Source organism: Nelumbo nucifera, chromosome 7, assembly GCF_055504915.1.
Source record: "Nelumbo nucifera cultivar China Antique chromosome 7, China Antique-T2T, whole genome shotgun sequence".
NCBI lineage: Eukaryota > Viridiplantae > Streptophyta > Magnoliopsida > Proteales > Nelumbonaceae > Nelumbo > Nelumbo nucifera.
This window is the reverse complement of record NC_142655.1, coordinates 43,367,189-43,384,813: the sequence shown is the minus strand read 5'-3', so window position 1 is coordinate 43,384,813 and position 17,625 is coordinate 43,367,189. Positions and strand designations below refer to the sequence as shown.

The following is a 17,625-nucleotide window of genomic DNA, read 5'->3' as shown; positions in this document are numbered from 1 at the left end:
TCTAGGTATTGAGGACACTTCCTCTTTCAGTGGCTAGTCTGCCTGCAAAAATGACAGGCATCTGATGCCTTGTCTTTCCTCTACTTCTTGGGTTTGGTGGCCTTCTTCTGGGGCTTTCTCTTTGCCCTCCTCTTCTTGCCCTTCTTGCTATCTTCAACAAGCATGGCTAGGGGCTCATCCTTGATTAGTTCTTCGGCCCTCTACAACATATTGTTGAGTTCCTGAACGCTGACATTCAGCTTATTCATATTATAGTTCATAATGAATGGATTGAAGGAGGGAGGCAAAGAGTTAAGAATGGTGTCTATCTGGGTCTATGATCCAGCCCGGATCCAAGAGCCTCAAGCTCATTGATGTAGCCCATCATCCGAAGACAATGGTCATGAACTTGCTGGCCCTTGGACATTTGCATGGTCATGAACTGTTTGAAGACCTTCTGCCGAGTAGAATGATTCTGCTCTTCGTACATTGTCTTTAAACTATCCAATATGTCCTTGGCTAGTTCAATCTGATCGAACTGCCTCTATATTGGATTGTCCAGGGAGGCAATGATGTAACACTGGGCGAGGGAGTTTTTCTCCTCCCATTCCTGATAGTCCCTTTCCCGTGCCTCAGAAGCCCTATCTCCCGGACGTTCTGGGGCAGGATTCTTAGCCACCTTATCCAATTTCTTAGAGGTCAAGACTAGCATTAGGTTACGATTCCAATCGACATAGTTTGGGCTCTTAAGCTTATTGTCGTCCAAAAGCTTCACAAATTGTCCGTTTGCCATTTTTGATAAAAAGCAAACATTAGTCCACAACCTAATTTGATTCATGTTATCTACATAGATATGGCTTTTAATCTATGTTCCATTCCCATTTATTCATCTCTGAGATTTCCCACCTATCTCAGTGACAGAGACTGCGAATTGTCTCTGAAAATGTGGGAAATCACATAGGGTGTATGGAGCCAACTGTTTCAGCTGCATAACCCCACCACCTTTCTGTGAAGGATCATATCCATTCATCATATGAACTTTCCCTTTGGCCTCTGTCAGACCAGATTCATTGCCATTTTAGGTTAAACCTTTCTGTCCAGTGAGTGCTCACCCATCATATTCGTGAACACCAAGGTACCGTGAGAGTCTCTCATTTTCTGGTGAGGTCCTCCCACATCGGTCTATGACACCGCTATCATCTTATGAAACACTCCAACAGATCTAGCAGAAAATGGATAGTCCAATTTTATGGTGCGTTTCCTCATTACTGAAGGACCCATCTTCATGCTAATGATGGAAGGCCTTTAGAGAGTTCATCATATGAATCTCCCTATTACATGCACTCATATTTTAGGAGGGAACAAAAGTTATGCCCTAGTTTAATTTAAGTCAAACCAAAGTGGCTCCCACTAACTTTCATAAAGCCAGATTTCTGGTGGGCCCTTAACGGATAGGATTCCGCACATGTCCTTTTCAAGGGGTGTGGGGCCCACCACTGAGGGAGATCATCCAATGATCTTTAGGGACACCATGGCAATGATGTGCATTCATCCATGGTGTGCACAAGAGCCACTATCGTATCTGTATGAGCCAAGTACTTATGGCCCATGTACGTAGCACATCACACATCCATACATCACATGCAAGTATAGAATTGATCCAATCAATTAATATCTGTAAAGCTCATTATTAAAGCCCATTTTAATCCATAATATTACCATTTAATATTATCTAGGTATATGGGCTGAATAGCAGTTAGTAGTTCGGCCCATATAGATTTCCTGCAAACAGTGGGCTTTTGCAGTTTTAACACCTTAAAACTAGACCTTACAGGTGTGGGCTGATGAACATACAATTTATCTATAATTTATGAGGTCTTTGCATGGATTTTTATGCTGTTTTTATTTAATTTTACCCTAATTTAGTTTAATGATAAGAAGAGATTTCAGGGGTGATTAATCCAAGAAAAAGGAAGAAAAAAGGCAAGAAAAGAAGGTTCAAAAAGACCAATTTCAGCCCAGCCCAGTTGTGGAAGCAAGAGAGAGCATTCAGCACAAGAAGAATAAGTTGATTCCTTGAAAAAACCCAAGAAAAGAAAGCCTAGCAAAGAGTAAAATTCAGCCCAGTAGAAAAGGCCCATTCTTAGCCCAAAAGAGCAACCTAGAGTGTAGCTATCATGTGCTAAGAAGGAGCCTAAGTGCAGCCCAAATAGCAGCCCAAAGAGCTAGGGGCAGCAACTCTTAAAAGGCTTTCAAGAGAACTCTAGAAAGTTCAAGAAGGGGGTGTAATACACCCCATTCTAGAGGCTTCAAGAAGGGGCAAGAGCCCCCTTGAAAATCTATATAAGGAGGCCTCTAGAAGGGGGAAGGTGTTTAATTGCTTGAGAGAAAGGCTCTCCCACTCCTAGAGGTTCAAACTCCTTGAAGAGAAGGAAGAGAAGAAGGGCTAGGCGCAAGGAAGAAGAAGAAGAAGGGGCCGAAGGAGTTCATGTCAAGATAGCAAGAAGAGATGGTGAGTTTGAAATTGGGGGTTTTTGATTCAGAGATCTATTGTAATCATTCTATTCCAGTTTTATTTTCCTTTGATTTGAATTCAACTTCCTTGTTGTAATTTTTTTTCTTTCTCCCTCTTCCATTCTTTCTTGATGTATTTCAGTTTGTAAAATTTCAGATCAGCAATCAAATTCTTTTTGATTCATTCGAATGGTTGTGAATTGTACTTGAAGTTTCTTGAATAGGGATTAAATTGTAAATTAATTCGGCCAATTAACTTTTAAAACTCAAATCTGAATTCTCTGATCTAAGATTGCAAGATCTGAATTGCTTGAAAGAGAATTCAGATTGGCCGAATTAATCTAAAGCTTGGAATTCTTAGAGTGCTTGAGAAAGACTCTAGGAATTTAGATCTAGTATTCAAGAACTGAATTGGATGCAAGGTTAGAGATAACTTGCACAATTCAGTTGGTGATCAATTCAGATTTGAATTGATGCCTTAGAAGTGTTTGAAGAAATGCATGCATGGGATTAGATCCTTGATAGAGATATGGGAACCATCACTACTGCATAGGATGAACATGTACTCGAGAGAGGCTGTTCATGACCTTGGGGTTTCACCAAACCAAGACTTAATCACAATCTATTCGAATGATTCAACTTGATTGATTGCTGAATTCTGAGATTAACATTAACTGCTTACTCTTCTAACCTAAATTGAAGGCAATTGGGTCAATAATTTAGATAGATTTTAGTTTAGAATTTTTTGCTTTTGAATAAAGTTTTGATTTATTGTTGATCAGATAAGAAGTGCCCAGTTTAGTATTGGTAAATGTCTCCTAAATCCTCGTGGGAATGATACTTCACTCACTACTTTATTACTTGAATGGCTAGTGCACTTGCTAGTGTCACAATGAGCCACACATCAAGTTTTTGGCACCGTTGTCGGGGATTTAGGGAAACAATATTAGGAAACATTGGGCATTCTTAATCTGGTCTCATTCAGCATTGCATTCATAGTTGATTTAATTTGCTTAATTTTTCATTTTTGCTTTGAATGCAACTGCTGTATTATTGTAGTTATGCTTCTTTTCTCTTTAGTAGATTACTTTATTTTCCTTGTTTCAGTTTAATTTTAATAAAGGGAGACCTGTTTTACTTTCTATCTTGAAGTTATTACCCTCTAAAAGAAAAAAAAAAATCACAAAATCATGAGTGTTGCAGATCTGAGTTGCATTCGGCACTCAGATCTGCTATAGTAGAACTACAACACTCAGCCGAAAAAAAAATTCTACTTATGTTTCAGCCCTCTATTATTTTTTCTTTCATTACAAAAAGAAAAAAAATATATAGAAAATGAAAAGAAGAAAACAAAAAGAACCATATAAACAAAAGAATGGAAAGTAAGGATTCAGATCAGAACTCAGATCTGAGATCTGAGTTCAGATCTGAGTTCTGCTATAGCAGATCTGCACCAGTTCAGATCTGAGTTCCTCTGAACTCAGACCTGAACCGAGGTAAGTTTGAGGGTAATTGGGGGTCATCACCACCCTAATTCACCCTAGGACACATCTGCTATCCCCCAAGAACAAGTGGATAGCCATGGTTGAAGAAATTCGGGTTTGCAATCACCCAGATCTGAACTGGGGTTGTGAACAGAGCAGGATACAGGGCAGACTTTGCAATGTTAGATAACTTGTACTCTGATCTATCTGAGCTGATTTGGTTGAGGAAAAGTATATTTAATCTGAGATTTTTTTATGCCTCAAGAGATTTCATGCAAAGTGGCACTTCCACACCATTTTTTTAATTAGAATTCAGACCTGTAGCAGGGCTGCTACAGCAGACCTACTACAGTAAGGCTGAATCAGGGCAGGTTTTGAACAGGTTTGTATTACAATTAACATTACTAAATTAGCATTGTAAATGGTCCTGGGCTTATCCTTGAAATTTTTCAAATTAGATATATCTGATTTCAGCTGTGCATGAATTGAAAGTCTAAAGATTTGGACCCAATTCAGATCTGCTACTGCTGCACTATAGCTTACAATACAGCAGACCTGAATTTGAAATTGTGTGGAATGAATGTTTTGTCTACTACTGCACTATGGGTTGCTATGGATGGTTTTGACTTATGAGCATTTGTACGGATTCATAAGAAGTCTAAACCGAGATATTGAATGGATTGAATGTGTACTGAACTACTTTCAATAGCAGCAGCATTTATAGGACAATATCAAACCTGATCTCAGGTTAATAGAATTCTTCAAACTTGTGAAGCCATACACTTGCATAAGCTTACAAACCTAAACCCAAACCTGGCTCAGGTCTGATTGTAGCCCAATTTAGGTCCTCTGAAGGCACATTGACAATTCTGCTCTGATAAGTAGCCCTCAGCCTAGCAGATGTTAATGGATGTGTGCAATTGTGTACATTGTATTTCAAGAATTGTATATTCCATTCAGATTTCAATCATTTGTTGAATTTCTCTGAACCAACAAGCCCAAAGAATTGCAGACCTAAAAGATTCCGCAATTAAGGGATGTGAATAAGATTGCTGGTTCAGATCCTTTTTAATAATCAATAATTTAATTATAATCAGTACTTGTATGACAATAAATAATTGTACATATCTCAGTTATAGTAGGTTTAGGTAATCATATTCTGTTGTATTAGCCTTTTTATTGCCTTGACTTTCACAGTTTATGACAAGTAGAGTCGAGATGGAGGAGATCCTCTACGACCCAGAGATTGAAAGAACTCTTCATGTCCGTCTAAGAGCAGCTAGACAAGTCCAACAAGAAGCTCAACAAATGGATGAACAGAGAACCATGATGGATTATGCCAAACCCTCACTCACTAGAGCTGCTTCCAGCATTATAAGGCCTACTATTGCTGCTAACAACTTTGAGATTAAACCTGCCATTATACAAATGATTCAAAACACTGTGCAATTCTATGGAATGGCCCACGAAGATCCCAAAGCACATATTGCTAACTTTTTAGAAATATGTGATACCTTCAAACACAATGGGGTAAGTGATGATGCCATTAGGCTGAGATTATTCCCATTCTCTTTGAAGGATAAAGCCAAAGCATGGCTGAATTCATTACCAGCGGGATCAATAGCTACGTGGGATGAAATGGCCAGCCATTTCCTCTCTAAGTATTTCCCCCCTTCTAAAACTACTAAAAATGAGGAATGATATCACTACATTTTTCCAACAAGAAGGGGAATCTTTATATGAGTCATGGGAAAGATACAAGGAGCTATTGAGAAGAGTTCCTCACCATGGCCTTCCCATATGGCTGCAAGTGCAGACCTTCTATAATGGTCTTACCGACTCAAATAAGACCATACTAGATGCTGTAGTCGGAGGGTCCATAAACAATAAGACTCCTGAGGTTGCCCATGCACTCATTGAAGAAATGGCAGCCAACAACTATCAATGGCATTCTGAAAGAACCTAAACTAGGAAGCAGCATGGCCTACATAATGTTGATACTTATACGGCACTATCTACACAAATAGGAGCACTCAGTAAGAAAATTGATGAAATGCAGATAGCTGTCATGCATGTGCAGCCTCTTACTTGTGAATTGTGTGGGGGAGGCCACATCATTACTGACTGCCAAGTTGGCAATCAGTTTAGGCCATCTACTGAACAAGTCGACAGTGTTAGCAATCTGTCAAGACAGTAGGGTTACCAGAGTCACCATACCTTTCACCCAGGATGGAGGGGACATCCAAACCAGTCTTGGCCAAGTCAGCATACTTCCAAGCCTTTCCACCAGACTTATCATCAGCCCGAACCAAAATCCAATTTGGAGGAGCTGATGACGAAATTTATAGCAAGTGTGGAAACCAGATTCTAGAACCAGGAAGCCTCAATCAAGAACCTAGAAAAACAAGTGGGGCAATTGGCACAATTAATCTCTTCCAGACTACCGGGAACTCTTCCAAGCAACACTGAAGTGAATCCACGAGAGCAGGTACAAGCTATTACCTTAAGGAGTGGAAAAGAGTTGCCCGAGGTAGAAAAGAAGAATAGGGTTGAACCCAAGGTAGAAACAAGCCTTGGGACCGGATAGAAAGAAGGAACAACCTAAAGCACAACAAGGGATGCACCAGCAGCCACAAGTTTCATTCCCTAACAGGCTGAAGCAACAGAAAATGGAGAAGGAATTTGGTAAGTTTCTTGAAATATTTAAATGTTTACATATTAATATTCCTTTTGCAGATGCTTTAGCCCAAATGCCACACTATGCAAAGTTTTTGAAGGAATTATTGGCAAACAAAAAGAAACTGGGAGACGTGGCTATAGTTGCTTTGAATGAGGAATGTTTTGCTATCCTTCTGAACAAGCTGCCTCAGAAACTCAAAGATCCAGGGAGTTTCACTATTCCTTGTACCATAGGCAGTTTAAAAATTGAGAAAGCTTTATGTGACCAAGGAGCTAGCATCAATTTAATGCCATTTTCTATCTTCAAGAAATTGGGATTGGGGGAACCCCAACCCACTAGAGTGGCATTACAATTGGCTGATAGATCCATTAGACATCCTAGGGGGATCATAAAAGATGTCTTAGTTAAAGTTGACAAATAATTTTTCCAGTTGATTTCATTGTGTTAGACATGCAAGAAGATGTGGAGGTCCTACTTATCCTAGGGAGACCCTTCCTGGCTACCGGGAAAGCGATGATTGATGTCCAACAAGGACAACTCAGCCTTAGGATACAAGATGAGGAGATAATTTTTAAAATGTCTGATGCTATGAAACATGTACCCTCTAGTGATGATTCTTGTTATATGATTGATGCCATTGATATGACAATTGATGAAAGCTTCCAGGTAAGTAGGATGACTGATACTCTTGAACTCTGCCTCCAGCAGGGAGAACTTGAAAAAGGAGAAAATGAAGAAATAAACCTCATGATAGCAAGTGCACGAGTAATGAAGTTGTATAAAAATATCATTCCCACGAGGATTTAACAAAATAAATATTAGAACTACAACCTTCCCTATATATTTGGACAATCGAATTTCAGATTTGAGAATAAGAACTAATGAAAAAACAGAAACATGAAAACAAGAGCAGAAGAAACAATGTTGAAGTATGTAACGATTGGTTGAATTCGCTAGGGCTTTCGGTCCACCTAACCATTCCAATGAATATTAATGGATGAGATTATCCAAGATAATTTGTCATTCCCATAAGCTGAAGTCTTTCCAATTTTATTTAATATTCTCTCTCGAGATATACTAAAACTACTTCTATCAGGTAACCCCTCGATCTCTAGACTAGAGTTCTCAAGATAGAAGCGCATTAAGTCCAAGGAAAAACTATTATATTCAGATGAATCATGTGTATATACCCCTATAAACCATTCAATTCACACCATGAATTATGTGGTCAGCTATGTGAATTCCTCTCTCGGTTCATTCACATATGCCAGATCAATTAAGAGATGGTTACTCCTAATAGCATTAAGCAAGATAATTCATAGACTATATGGAAATCACAATCTTGAATAAATTAGAATAAAAATATATTCATTGATATGATTAGGCTTTCCACAACCCTAACTACAGTTAAATTAGTTCATACTAGCAGAAATAAAACAAACAAGAGGAAAGAAAAAACTCATGGTTTTGCCCTTGGAGTTGAGATCTCCTCTTCTCCTTGCCACCACCTCCTTCTTGCAGACTTCTTGCTTGATAGCTGGATTGCTCCTCTGCTTCCTCATGCCTCTCTAGTCCGCCCCCTACCCCTTTATATAGCTTAAGGGGAGGGAGTGGTCTCCTACTCTTCCTTGAAGTTAATCTCTCAAAAATAGAAAGTCCAAGTCTAATCCTACTCTTATCTCTTTATCTAATGAACTCAATCTCTTTATCTTTATGGGATTATACCATAAATTTAGATCTGATAAGACTCTTCTCAGTTTCTTGTTCTTGGATTCGTATTAGACCTCCTCTGCGAATTGGGCTGCTGCCAGGCTTTTCTGCAAGTTGGGCTTAAACTGCGGATTGGGCCTTCCTACGAATTTGCCCCAACTTTGGGCCCGGATTTGTCTTCGATTCTGGCCGAACCTGCGAAATCCCTAAACATGAAATTTGTGGATCGATGAGACTTAGAAGAACCTTATTTTGTCCCCTTAATTTCATCCTTTTACACTACTTTAGCACTTAAATGCACTCATTACTCTTGTATTTCGATTCAGGGCAATAAAGAAGGCAATTGGAAGGAAACAGGCCAATTCGGGTGATTTTGCACAGTTTCGGTGACAGTCAGTGATCTGGGCCTAACTCACAGTTCCGGACTCCAAACTAGGCAATTCAAGAAGCATTAGAAAGAAGAAAGAAAGGCCCACAACTTTACTGTTTTGGGTTTTGACTGATTCGGCCCGCATCGAGTACGAAACTGGGCCCGAAGTCGGAGCAAGTTCGCAACCAGGCCCATTTAACAGCTGAAGCCCAACTCGCAGAAGAACATGGAAGCAGCCCAAGTAGCAGAGAAGCCCAACTCGGATACAAGAGTCTAGAGTCCTAATTCGAATGTAATCTCCCAAGAGGAAGAGAGTCTTATTAGATCTAAACTTTGAATGTAATCCTATAAGGATAAGAAGGTTGGGGATTAGATAAGAGATAGGATAGGATTAGTTCAAAGAAGATCAAGACTCCCTAAAGATAAGATGATTTCCTAGAAGGAGTTGGAAAATATCCCTCTCCTTTGGCTATATAAAGAGGGGGGCGAACCAGCTCTATCAATCACTCATTCCAAGATCCAAGAGATCATCAAAAGGCCAAGAAGCTCAAGAAAGCAGTTCGGCTATGGAGAAGAAAGGCATGGAGATTGCGCAGATCATGAGTAGCTAAGCTTCTTTTTCTGGTTCAAGGGGGGAGGTTCGATTGTGTCATTGTGAGGTTCTGTAGTTAATTTATTTTCTTGCTTTTTAATTCAAGAATTCATTGATTCTTGTGCATATTTTTATTGGATGTTGATGTTAATTAGTTTGACAAACTGAATTAATGTTGATTTTCCTATTGCTATCCATGATTTCGGTGATCCGTAATTGTCACGAATATTGGTGCAAGTAGCAATTAGGTTGATATCTTTTGGGGTCAATTGTTCGTGACAGCCTTTGAACAATGTTTTAACATGATTCAATCTAAAGGAATCGATGGAACAAGATTCAGTAGTTGCAACTATCTCAATTATTGTTATTTTGGTTTAACTATTTTCACAAATCTTAATGCTATCACTGTTTAACATGGAATGCTATCGTACCCAATTGAGTGGTGATAAGTGTTAATCGAATGCTGGGTTTGGTCAACTGAATTAGGAAAACACAAGGTTTATTATGGCTATCCTAATAAATCTAAGGTTAAATGCTTGAATTGCGAGAATGCTGAAGTGTACCTAGGATCGATGGTCAATCGATTCAACCCGAATCCTTGAACCAGAATTCGGTAAGACTGATTTTCTCTTGTTTGTTTAGTTTGTTATTCTTTTAATTTTAGTTATTTAATTTTCCCATACAATTACTTTACCCATTCGGCTAAGAGATTATTGATTTGCTCCCTGTGGGATTCGACCTAGAACCACTTTTACTGCAAATATTTTATTGTGGGACTAGTAATAATTTTGAGGGCTTCGACAACTCGTCATGGATTTTCTTCTTATCTATCCAGTGGGTCTTGAATCAGCCCAATTGGAGTATGGATGCGCGAGTTAGGCCCACATTACTGAATGGTGCCGAAACTGTGAAAAATCATCCGATTTGCCTTTCTTTGCTCCTGATGCCTTCTTTCATGCCCTGAACTGAAATACAAGAAATATGAATCCAATTAAGTACTAATTAAGTATGCAAGACAAAATATTTGGGAATAAAATTGTGATAAATTATACTCTCATCACTGGCTATCGGGAAAGCGATGATTGATGTCCAACAAGGACAACTCAGCCTTAGGATACAAGATGAGGAGATAATTTTTAAAATGTCTGATGCTATGAAACATGCACCCTCTAGTGATGATTCTTGTTATATGATTGATACCATTGATATGACAATTGATGAATGCTTCCAGGTAAGTAGGATGGCTGATCCTCTTGAACTCTGCCTCCAACAGGGAGAACTTGAAAAAGGAGAAAATGAAGAAATAAACCTCATGATAGCATATCTGAATGATAAGCCTCAATTAAAGGGAAAGGGGTTTCTCAAATTAGAGAACTTAGGCAAATTGCCTGGACCATCAGGTAAGCCATCATCCCAAGAACCCCCTACCCTTGAACTAAAGCCATTACCTTCTCATTTAGAGTATGCTTTCCTTGAGGAACCATCTGCTCTCCCCATAATAATTTCTGCATCACTGAATCCATTACAAAAAGAAAAATTATTAAGAGTGCTGCGGGAACACAAAAATGCTATAGCCTGGAAGGTAGAGGATATCAAAGGCATTAATCCACCAATCTGCACTCACAGAATTTTGATGGAAGAGGACAGCAAGCCTTCCGTTCAGCTCCAAAGACACCTGAACCCCAACATGAAAGAAGTGGTAAAGGCTGAAATAATTAAGCTTTTAGATGCCAGGATCATTTATCCTATTTCTGACAGTTCTTGGGTAAGCCACGTGCAAGTTGTGCCCAAGAAAGGGGGTATGACCGTTGTTCCAAATGAGAAAAATGAACTCATCCCGACTAGAATTGTCACCGGATGGTGTGTATGTATTGACTGTAGAAAGTTAAATGAAGTCACCCGGAAGGACCATTTCCCTCTCCCATTTATGGACCAAATGTTAGAGAGGCTAGCCAGGCATGAGTATTATTGTTTCTTGGATGGATATTTGGGGTATAACCAGATCCCAATTGCACCAGAAGATCAAGAAAATACCACTTTTACTTGCCCATATGGTACCTTTGCATATCGAAGGATGCCATTTGGATTATGCAATGCCCCAGCAACCTTTCAGCGATGCATGATGTCCATATTTTCTAATATGGTTGAAAAATTTATTGAGATCTTTATGAATGATTTTTTAGTTTTCGGCTCTTCGTTCAATGCATGCTTGAATAATTTGGAACAAGTGCTTACTAGGTGCAAAGAAACACATCTTGTGTTGAATTGGGAGAAATGTCATTTTATGGTGCAAGAAGGAATAGTGCTTGGACACAAGATCTCTCACAGAGGTATAGAATTCAACAAGGCCAAGGTGGAGGCAATTGAAAAATTGCCACCCCCATCATCTGTCCGTTCTATGACAAGTTTCTTAGGGCATGTCGGCTTCTATAGGAGGTTTATTAAGGATTTCCCAAAAATTGCCAAGCCACTATCTACCTTGCTTCAGAAAGAAGTGCCTTTTAAATTTTCAATTGAATGCCTTCATGCTTTCAACACCTTGAAAGACAGATTGATCCATGCACCTATAATGGTAGCACTGATGAGAGTAAAATTTATCACATTTTTATCCCCAAATATTCTGTCTTGAATACTTAATTAGTACTTAATTGAACTCATATTTCTTGTATTTCGGTTCAGGGCATGAAATAAGGCATCAGGAGCAAAGAAAGGCAAATCGGATGATTTTTCACAGTTTCGGCACTGTTCAGTAATCTGGACCTATATCGCGTATTCAGACTCCGATTGGGTTGATTCAAGACCCACTGGATAGATAAGAGAAACATCCACAACTTTCATGTTTTTGGATTTCACAGATTCTGCCTACATCGAAGTCAAATCCGGGCCCGAAGTTGGGGGAAATTCTTAGGAAGGCCTAATCCGCAGCTTAAGCCCAACTTGCAGAAAAACCTAGCAGTAGCCCAATTCGCAGAGGAGGTCTAATACGAATCCAAGAACAAGAAACTGAGAAGAATCTTATGAGATCTAAATTTATGATGTAATCCCATAAAGATAAAGAGATTGAGTTCATTAGATAAAGAATAAGAGTAGGATTAGACTATGACTTTCTATTTTTGAGAGATTAACTTCAAGAAAGAATAGGAGACCACCCCTCCCCTTAAGCTATATAAAGGGGTAGGGGAAAACTAGAGAGGCATCAAGAAGCAGATGAGCAATCCAGCTATCAAGCAAGAAGTCTGGAAGAAGGAGGTGGCGGCAAGGAGAAGAGGAGATCTCAACTCCAAGGGCAAAACCATGAGTTCTTTCTTTCCTCTTGTTTGTTTTATTTCTGCTAGTATGAACTAATTTATTTGTAGTTAGGGTTGTGGAAAGCCTAATCATATCAATGAATATCTTTTTATTCTGATTTATTCAAGGTCATGATTTCCATATAATCTATGAATTATCTTGCTTAATGCTATTAGGAGTGACCATCTCTTAATTGATCAGGCCTATTTGAATGAATCGAGAGAGGAATTCACATTGCTGACCACATAATTCATGGTGTGAATTGAATGGTATATAAGGGTATATACACATGATTCATCTGAATATAATAGTTTTTCCTTGGACTTAATGCGCTTCTATCTTGAGAACTCTAGTCGAGAGATCAAGGGGTTACCTGATAGACGTAGTTTTAGTTTATCTCGAGAGAGAATATTAAATAAAATTGGAAAGACTTCAGCTTATGGGAATGACAAATTATCTTGGATAACCTCATCCATTAATATTCATTGGAATGGTTAGGTGGACCGAAAGCCCTAGCGAATTCAATCAATCGTTACATACTTCAGCATTGGTTACTTCTGCTCTTGTTTTCTTTTTCTGCTTTTCATTAGTTTTTATCTTCAAATCTGAAATTCGATTGTCCAAATAATAAATGAAGGCTGTAGTTCTAATACTTGTTTTGTTAAATCCTCGTGGGAACGATATTTTTATACTACTTGATAACTAGTACATTTGCTAGGGTTATATTTATAGCTATCAAGTTTTTGGCGCCGTTGCCGGAGATTTAATCCTAAAATAATATTAAAACTTGTTAACCTTGATTAATTTGGATTTTTATTTCTATTATTATTATTTTATTTTGTTTACCTTTTTTTTAGTTTGTTCGAATTCTTGCTTTGTTCAGATTTACTAGTGCATGACACACACTAGAAGAGAGGGACTAGCAGAATTCGATCCTAAAATAGAGAGGACCCTTCGCTTGTTGCAAAGAGCCAACAGAGGTAGACCAAGAGAGGAGGTTGATATTGGCGAACTAGCAATAGAGATTGAAGAAGAGATGGCAGAAGCAAATCGCACCCTCTTGGACTACGCTTGTCCAACCATTGATGGGGCGACTTCCAGTATTTGCAAGCCCACAATTCATGCTAATAACTTTGAAATCAAGCTTGCAATCATCCAGATGATTCAGACAAGTATTCAGTTTAGTGGGTTGCCAAGTGATGACCCTAATGCACACATTGTTAACTTCTTAGAAATATGTGATACATTTAAACATAGTGGAGTTAGTGATGATGCTATTAGGCTTAGATTATTTCCGTTTTCATTGCGTGATAGAGCTAAAGATTGGCTTAACTCACTTCTTGCAAGAAGTATCACCACTTGGAATGATCTAACCCAAAAATTTTTGGCTAAGTATTTCCAACCCTCTAAAACAACAAAACTAATTAATGATATCACTACTTTTGCTCAATTTGAGAGGGAATATTTGTATGAAGCATGGGAACAATTCAAGGAGATGTTTAGGAAGTGTCCTCACCATGGGATACCAACTTGGTGTCAAATTTAGACTTTTTATAATGGTATTACCCCCTCTAATCGATCTATCATTGATGCAGCCGTAGGTGGCACAATCATGAGAAAAACTCCAGAGGAAGCCTATGACCTAGTGGAGGAGATGGTGTCGAACAACTACTAGTGGAGCAATGACCGAACCAATCAGAGGGGAGTACACCACATCGATTCCCTTGCTGCCATATCTGCTCAACTCGCTAATCTAAACAAAAAACTTGATACTTTTAATATTGCAGCAATTTATACATCTTCTAAAATCCCATGTGATTTTTGTGGTCAAATAGGACATACTAATTCTGATTGTTCATTAAGTAGTCATTTTATCTCTCATGTTGGCAGGTCGAATTTCAATCCCTACTCAAACACATACAACCCAGGGTGGAGGAATCATCCAAACTTTTCATGGAGCAACAATCAACAAAAGGCACCCATGGGATTCTAACAACAGCTGCCCCCACAAGAAAAAAAGAGTAATTTGGAAGAGATGATTTCTAAGTTCATCAATGCTACTGAAGCAAAATTCCAAGAACAGGAAGCATCGATCAAGAACTTAAAAGTTCAAATGGGGCAGATTGTAAATCTGTTGTCAGAAAGAAAAGAGGGACGGCTACCCAGCAACACGAAGAAGAATCCCAGAGAGCAAGTAAACGCCATAGCTTTAAGAAGTGGGAAGACAGTTGACGAAACCCAGAAGGATGACAAGGAAGTTGCTTTACAAAAGGAGACTGAAGGGAGTACACCTAAACTGAATTTAGATGCTATTAAACTCCCTATCCCCTACCCTGAAAGAATTTTGAAAGCTAACTTGGACAGAAAATTTGAGAAGTTTTTAGAAGTATTTAGAAAAATACATATTAACCTCCCCCTTCTTGATGTATTGTCACAGATGCCAAAATATGCCAAATTCTTGAAGGAGGTGATGTCGAACAAAAGAAAATGGGAGGACTGTGAGATGGTGAAGTTAAACGAAGAGTGCTCACCCATTCTTCAAAAGAAATTGCCCCAAAAGCTTAAGGATCCAGGGAGTTTTTCTATACCTTGCACCATAGGGAATTTTGAATTTGAAAAAGCTTTATGTGATTTAGGTGCTAGTATAAATTTAATGCCTTATTCTATTTTTGAAAAACTTGGATTACATGAACTAACATCTACAACTATTACCCTGCAACTAGTTGATCGAAGCATTAAATATCTTAGGGGAATAGTAGAAGATGTTTTAGTCAAAGTGGGTAATTTCATCATCCCTACTGATTTCATTGTGTTGGATATGGAGGAAGATAGGACAATGCCGTTGATTCTAGGGAGACCCTTTCTTGCTACTGGTAATGCTTTAATTGATGTACAAAAGGGTCTCCTAACTCTTAGGATCAATGGTGAAGACATGGTATTTAATGTTTTTCAAACCATGAAGTATCCCAACACAAAAGAACATGAGATTTATGCAATTGATTGCATTGATGTTTGGGCAGCTAAAGTAGATACATCTAAATCAGAAGACACACTGAAAGTTGCACTTAACAATAGTCCTAATCAATTGCAACAAGTAGAGCAGAAATTTGTATTGAAATCAGAACTGCGAAATTTGACTTCTGAGCTAGACTCTTTTGAAATTACAACTCATAATGCATCTTTTATTAGTTTACCTCCATCTCACACAAAACTCCTCCCATCTTTTGTGTAGGCCCCTATTCCAGGTTTAAACCCACCCATGAAGGATGAGAGAAGGAAATATCGGAAGTTAGAAAACTAGGTGGAGTGGACCCTTTGTAGTGGCTAAGGTATTCCCTTATGGAGCAATTGAACTGCATAATGATGATGAGAGTACATTCAAGGTAAATGGAAAGCGTTTAAAGCATTATATTGAAGGAGAGCAACCCATCCACCATGGGTCCATTCTCTCCTTGAAACCACCATGAAAGAAAGGTTAAAGTCAAGCTCACGACTTGAAAGGAGCGCTTGAGGCAACCCATCGAGTTCAGTTTTTGTTTGTTTTGTTCGTTATCATTTTTTGTTTGTTATTTATGAGTGTGCTTTTTTTTTAATCGTATCTCACATCTGCAAGATCTCAACAAGGCATTCAGGGAAGTACCCTTAAATCTTTCTCTCCTTTTATGCATATTCCTATACATTGAGGACAATGTATACTTTAAGTGTGGGGAGATTAAGGGATTTGATAATTTTTTTGGCATGTTTCGATCATAACTTTTTAACCGTTCCTTTTGAAATTTCTATTCCCTAGAGACTTGTTTTTGAATAATTTCAAACTATCATGAATCATGTGCTTAGGTAGAATAGACAGGAAAGGATGCAAGCAAGAGTAGCTGAAATTTTTGGCTATAGAAGGCATCTCATTGCAACCCCTATTTGATTATTCTAGAACTTGTTTTGCTAGACATGTTGAGACCACGATAATGAGTTCATGGATTGGGTTGACAATGGTAATGATATCTGAAAAAAAAAAAAAAAAAAAAAAAAAGAGAGGGAACTAGTGTGGGATGGAGTATAAAATGCACTCACACCGAGAGGAAAAGAGCTAGTGTGAGATGGAGCATAAAATGCACTCACACCAAAAGCAAAAGAAAATGGTGAGGTGGAGCATAAAATGCACTCACCCCTAGAACCACAAGCCCCATTTCACCTTTTGATGCATTGAACTCATGATAAGTGGTGGAGATGTGATGCATAAGCAAGATAACATTCCTTGTTTTTTTAAGGGCAGTTAGCAGTTTGAATCTATTAAAGCAATGAATGCTTACTTTAGTCCTAAAATGTTCATGCGACGAAATGCTTGCTCCCCTTGATTGTTAATTCGACTTGGGAGAATGAGGATTGGTGATTAGAGATTATTCTTTGACAAGTTAAAGAGGAAAAAGAAGTGGATGAATGGAAGGATCATTAAACCTGGATCAAGCCATGTGAGAGAACAAATACCCTGTTGAGATTTATCCAAAAAATATATATATATATATATTTAGTCAGCTTGTTCCTGTTTTAATTTTGTTTTGAGTTTTGTCTTGCCCGAGGATGGGCAAGGGTTAAGTGTGGGGGGTTTGATGAGATCGTGATTTTCAGATAGTCTATGAATTATCTTGCTTAATGCTATTAGGAGTGAACATCTCATAATTGATCTGGCCTATGTGAATGAATCGAGAGAGGAATTCACATAGCTGACCACATAATTCATAGTGTGAATTGAATGGTATATAGGGGTATATACACATGATTCATCTGAATATAATAACTAGTGCATTTGCTAGGGTTATATTTATAGCTATCAAGCACCAGATTGGACCCTCCCATTTGAATTAATGTGTGATGCGAGTGATTGTACTGTAGGAGCTGTTTTGGGACAAAGAGTGAACAAACATTTTCAGCCAATTTACTATGCTAGCAGAACCTTGAATGGACCCCAACTCAATTACACCACCACAGAAAAGGAGATGCTAGCAGTAATCTT

The 17,625-nt window shown here is 38.5% G+C and overlaps 2 non-coding genes across 2 annotated transcripts; both read right to left on the bottom strand.

Annotated features, from left to right (window-relative positions):
- Positions 1–5,664: 5,664 nt before the first annotated feature.
- LOC148790426 (small nucleolar RNA R71) lies at positions 5,665–5,771 on the bottom strand. Its single transcript, XR_016078962.1, has one exon. It is a non-coding gene; the product is annotated as a small nucleolar RNA R71 (small nucleolar RNA).
- An 8,263-nt stretch (positions 5,772–14,034) lies between these two features.
- On the bottom strand, positions 14,035–14,141 carry LOC148790425 (small nucleolar RNA R71). The gene has a single exon (XR_016079076.1). It is a non-coding gene; the product is annotated as a small nucleolar RNA R71 (small nucleolar RNA).
- Positions 14,142–17,625: the final 3,484 nt, after the last annotated feature.